Genomic DNA, 6028 nt, shown 5'->3' with positions numbered 1-6028 from the left:
CTGAGCACTGCTGTGAGCTGGCTGGGCTCTCAGTGGGGAGGAGCTGCCCTGGGAAGCAGAGCTAAACACAGACAAGAGAAACCCAAAGGCTAGGGGATAGGGGAAGGAACCTGTTCTGACTACAGTCTATGCCTTGCAAGAGCATGAGGAGCAGTGCTGTGCTCCAGCTGCTCCCCATCCCAGGCTGTCGGACAGCCCTCTGGGAAGAAGTACAAGGAGCTCTCAAGGTGTACTTGGAAACAATTATGGGGTGGGGTGGGGAATCATAGAATACCAGGTTGGACGGTACCTCAGAGATCATCTGGTCCAACCTTTCTAGGCAAAGCATGGTCTAGACTAGATGTCTCAGCACCCTGTCCAGCTGAATCTTAAAAGTGTCCAGTGTTGGGGAATACACCACTTCACTGGGGAGAGTATTCCAATGACTGATTGTTCTCACTGTTTAAAAATTTTCCATTCATGTCCAGTCAGAATCTCCCCAGGAGGAACTCGTACCCATCATCCCTTGTCTTTTCCATGTGATTCCTTGTAAAACGGGAGTCTCCATCTTCTTTGTAAGCTACCCTTTAAATACTGAAATGTGTGATAAGGTCTTGTCCTGGTTTAACCCCAGCCAGTAACTCAGAACCATGAAGCCTCTCGCTCACTCCTCCCCAACCCACCCCTTCCTCCCCCTGCTCCCAGAGGGAGGGGTAGGAGAATCAAAAGAATGTAACAACTCCCACTGGCTGAGATAAGAACAGCCCAGTAACTAAGGTATAACACAAAACCACTACTGCTACCACCAATAATAATAATCATAAGGGAAATAACAAGGGAAGAGAATACAATACCACCCCTTGAAAACCAGCCCGACCTGAGCAGTGAGCCAGTCCTTCCGGGTAACTCCCAGTTACATCCCAGGCATGATGCGCTGTGGTATGGAATACCACTTTGGCTAGGTTGGGTCAGGTGTCCTGTCTCTGCTTCCTCCCAACTTCCCCTCCTCCCTGGCAGAGCATGAGACTCAGAAAGTCCTTGGTTGGAGTAACCATTACTTATCAACAACTAAAAACATCAGTGTTATCAGCATTGTTCCCAGGTTGAAATTCAAAAACACAGCACTGCACCAGCTACTAAGAAGGAGAAAAATGACTGCTACTGCTGAACCCAGGACAGTATCCACCCCTTATTCCATACCATTCACGTCATGCTCACATCCCATATTTTTCAATATACCATCATTATTGTCTCATATATATATCCACACACACACACAAAGAGAGAGATATAATTCCTTAGCGCATGGACCAATCCCTATAAAGCTGCTGAGTCCATTCGGTCCATGATGTCAGGCTCCATCTCTTGTAACAGTCTTTCAGAGCAGGAGAGACTGTGGGCAGTGTTGGATTGCTGTCTGCTGATGACACTGCAGAACTTGTCTGGTCACTGATGAGCTCATCTGGCTTCATCAAAGTTCATTCTTTGTTGGGATGATGGTCGGAGGGAAGTCAGGGCCAGTTGCTGGTGATCTGAAGACTTCTAGCTGGTGGGCTATAAAAGTGCTACATAGCAGGCAACAGCATACAATTGAGTTCATTGGCTATTTTCCCCTAAAATCATATCCCCTTGAGGTATACATTGGACTTCCCCATCTTCCCTGCATTACCCACCAAGTATATCCGGGTCCCTGAGCAAAAGCAATCCCACGAGTGGGTTTGCCTTTACCTGATGCAGGAATAACCCAGATTGTCTTCCCCAGCAAATTCTTTATGTGAACCATAGGAACTTTATCGCCTTCTACAGTATGTAAAAGTTCTGACTGGGCTAGGCCAGCCCTGTTGGCAGATCCTCTGGTGTTGACCAACCAGGTGGCTTTTGGTAAATATGTATCCCAATGTCTGAAAGTCCCACCTCCCATTGCTCGCAAGTGTTTGAACTCCTGGGACATTTTTTCCACAGCTGAAATGATGGAAGGAGCAAGATAGTCTTCGAACTCTTGGAGTTGAAAAATCAATTCATCCACTGTTGGTTTTACTATATCATTCCAGGTTACTGATGCCAGTGAGTGGGCATATGATGATGGTGCACTACGTGTAAATTTCTGCCACATGGGTTGTGTATATTCGGCTTCATCTGTATCTACGGATGCATTCCCAGCATCTGGCCTGTGACAGGTCATCTCTACAATGGCTGATTCCCTCAGAGACTGGATGCCTTTCTCTAGCATGGTCCAGCTGGCCAAATGACTCATAACATCATCCTTGTACAGAAACCTTTCTTTCACAGCTGCCAAGAGCTGCCTCCAAAGGCTGAGGGACCGTTTCTTTTTTGCAGTCTCTTTGTCAGTTCCCCCTTTCCTACCAAGTGATCCCAGCTGCTTAGCTTCCCTACCTTCTAGTTTGTGACTGTTGGCCCCATTGTCCCAGCATCGGAGCAACCAAGTGACAATGTGCTCCCCTGCATGATGGGTAAAATCTTTTCGCATATTCTGTAGCTCATTTGAGGTCCAGGGTCGAGAAGTCACCTCTTCTTCTTCCTCTTCCTCTGATCCACATAATAATAACTCTTGTTGAGATGCTGTCCAATGTAGTAAATGCATTGTTTCTTCATCTTTCTTCACTGTACAGGTTACTTTTTGTGCCTCTTTTTTGCTTTTCCCCTTGCGTACAGGGGTGACCAATATTGGCACAAATTGGTCCTCTGGTTTAGCTGCAGTGATTATCACTGTCGTTGGAGTGGCTGCAGTATCTGTTGTCGGGGTTGGTGCAGCCCCTGTGCTTAGGGGTTGAGTAGCACCAGCAGCTGCGCTGTCTGTTGCTGTCTGGGTTTGAGTAGCTGCTGTGCTTGGAGTTGGAGTAGCTGCTGTGCTTGGAGTTGGAGTAGCTGCATTGTCTGTTGTAGTCAGAGTTGGAGTAGCTGCTGTACTTCTCACCGGGGTTGGTGTAGCTGCTATATTTGGAGTTGGAGTAGCTACATTGTCTGTTGCTTTGCCATCAGATCCAGAGACATCTTTTTCCCTTTGAAGTTGCTGGACAGTGTTGAACAGGGCTCTGTAAGCATAGACCAAGCCCCAGCACATTGCCATAATTTGTCCCTCTCTGGTATGACCAGGATGACAACATACCTCATTTAAGCGTTTTACTAGTTTTTCTGGATCTTGCACTTGTTCAGTGGTGAAGTTCCAAAGCACTGGAGAGGCCCACTGGCCTAGATACTTGCCCATACTATCCCACACACCCTGCCACTCTTGACTGTTCAGACTTGTGGAAAATCTCTTGGTCTTCCTATATCATCGTCTAACCCTAGACAAGACCCAAACCCAACTCTGCTTAACTTTCAAGATCAGACAAAATGGTCGTGGGTAAAACACACTCTGTATGTGTGCCAACATGGTGATCCCCATCACAATCAGCAGGCAGGTCTCAAAGGTATCAAAGGCCATCCAAAACCTTCAGAACTCTCAAATGATGCTGTAAACAGTCTGGTGGGGGAGCTGGGAATGTTAGGGAATGTCTCCTTCATAGGTTCACCACCCAAGGAGGAAACAAAAGATGTGTAATTGCTAAACACTTCCATTATATGCCTCTCAAAGTATAGAGGTGATGACCACACTGTGAATGAAAGCCAGATTAGTTTCATTATCAATGAGTCTATTGTATTACAAGTCATTACCATAAAGTACAGCGAAACAGGAACTGTAGCCCAGGCCCCCCAGCCAATAACCACGTCAACCAACCATGTTGTAGTTTAAGCCCAGCCAGCAACCCAGAACTACACAGCTGCTCCCTCACTCCCCCACCTTCCTCCTCCCACTCCCGGAGGAATGGGGAGGAGAATCGAAAGAATGTAACTGTGGGTGACTGGGTGATGGGATAGAAATAGTTAACGAAATGTATCCAGGCATTATCGCCCTGGTCCGGCTTAAGCCCTGGGAACAGTAAAGAAAATACCAAGTGCTGTTGGGAATCGTGAAGAAACCGTGAAAAAAAACACCAGGTGTTAATGCCATAGTCGGACCTGAGCCTTGGGAACTGTAAAGAGAACAATGACTGGTAAGGATTGGTTAGCAAAACAAAGCAGGCAGTTTGCAAGATAAAGCAGGATGTTCATCTCAAAGACAGACCAAACAATGTGAATATTTGTAACCTTTAGTAGTGTTATAAATTGAGACCACAACAGATCATAATCCAATTAGAATTTTATTAATTATATGTGAGAAACTATAAATTAGGATATTGTTTATTAGGATTTATGTTAAGCCCAATGTAAAGGTTAGGCAATAAAAAGTATGAAATTGCTTACTCAAACAGTCACCGGACACAGCTTACATAGACTAACAGTCGCCAACCGCAATCGCTTATCGCTTATGCAAACATAGTAGATGTTGCCTAAAGATAGCTATAAGATGTTCCATGTGAGAAACTATAGACTAGTGTATTGTTTATTAAGATATATGTTAAGCCAAATGTAAAGGAACTGACAGAGATAAAACACAGCTGGCCAAGATAAGATAGCCGCAAGATGTCCCAGGAACTGGCAGAGATAAGACTAACAACTCCCTGCAAAGACATATGGATGAAGGATCAAAGGAGGAAGACTTCTCACCTTGGTCTCATCGATCACCAGGAGGCAGGAAACTACCCCCTAACAACAACTGAAGCATGCGCAGAGTACTTCCACTATTTCATGAACAAAGAAGTAAAGATGTATAAAAAGGGGCTGTTTGAAATATTTAACACGGCAGTTGGCGGAGCGCAGACTCCCCTGTCGTCCAGCGCTGTCTTTGCTCATATTCTACTTGCTATAATTAATAAAATTTCAATTGGATTATGATCCGTTGTGGTCTCAATTTATAACATTATAGCAAGTAGAATATGAGCAAAGACAGCGCTGGACGACAGGGGAGTCTGCACTCTACCAACTGCCGTGCTGAGCAGTTCAAACAGCCTTCTTTTATACATCTTTACTTCCGTGTTCATGACGTAGTGGAGGTACTCTGCGCATGCTTCAGCTGTTGCTAGGGGGTCGACTTCTGCCTCCTGGTGGTCGTTGAGGCTGAAGTAAGAAGTCTTCCCCCTTTGTCCCATAGTGACCTTTTACTCATATGTCCTTATACGGAGTTGCTTGTCTTATTTCCGCCAGTTCCTGGAACATCTCACAGCTGTCTTTAAGCAACATCTGCTATGTTTGCATAAGCGGTAAGCGATTGCAGTTATCATAAGCTGTGTCTGGTGACTGTTAGTTTGTGTGTCTAACGACCGTTAGTTTGTGTAAGCGATTGTGGTTATCCTATTTTGCACAAGCTGTGTCTGGTGACCGCCCGAACAAGCAACCCCACGCTGAAATTGCTTACTCAGTATGAAATTGCTTACTCAAACAGCCACCAGACTAACCTTTACATTGGGCTTAACATAAATCTTAATAAACAATACCCTAATTCATAGTTTCTTACAATCCCCCCTTTTTCTTTTTATGCTATTATTGTTTATCAAACACTACTTTCATTTTCAGAATTGTAAGCCAACCTTTTTCCACACTCCCAACATTTATTATAACACTGACAAGGTAATTCCTTACAATCACAGGTATAGATTTTACGTGGTATGACACATTCACAACAATCTTCATCCTCATCAATAGATACACTCTTATATTTTACCCCAGATCTCGTAGTTAAAATAAGCATTTTAGCCATGTCAAATCGTTTCCTAATAAAGTGTAAAATACAGCGTAATATACAAGGCCCAAATATAAGTACCAAAATCAAAATAATAAGCGGTCCTGCTAAAGCAGACAACAAAGTGGTTAGCCAAGGTGAAACATTAAACCAGTTTTCATACCATGACCTATTTGCATCGCGATCTTTCTTACGTTGATCTAACCTTTTCCGGAGTTCTACATAAAGGTTGTACAGGGAATTCAGGTTGTCCCGCCCCAGTGAAAGTGGTTATCACTTTGGATGTTTCCCAGGATATTAATTCCCACTTTAATGGTTCATGCGGGTTTCCATTTGCTTGGGTTATTATCAATAACAAAACTAATGGTA

The 6028-nt window shown here is 44.4% G+C and overlaps 1 long non-coding RNA gene across 1 annotated transcript; it reads right to left on the bottom strand.

Annotated features, from left to right (window-relative positions):
- Nucleotides 1-1728: 1728 nt before the first annotated feature.
- Nucleotides 1729-4914, bottom strand: LOC136004345 (uncharacterized). The gene is made up of 2 exons (XR_010608395.1): nucleotides 4588-4914; nucleotides 1729-4013 (listed from the first exon to the last, which is right to left on the bottom strand). It is a non-coding gene; the product is annotated as an uncharacterized LOC136004345 (long non-coding RNA).
- Nucleotides 4915-6028: the final 1114 nt, after the last annotated feature.

This window comes from Lathamus discolor, chromosome W (assembly GCF_037157495.1).
Source record: "Lathamus discolor isolate bLatDis1 chromosome W, bLatDis1.hap1, whole genome shotgun sequence".
NCBI lineage: Eukaryota > Metazoa > Chordata > Aves > Psittaciformes > Psittacidae > Lathamus > Lathamus discolor.
The sequence above is the reverse complement of the archived record's forward strand: the minus strand, read 5'-3'. Positions and strand labels throughout refer to the sequence as shown.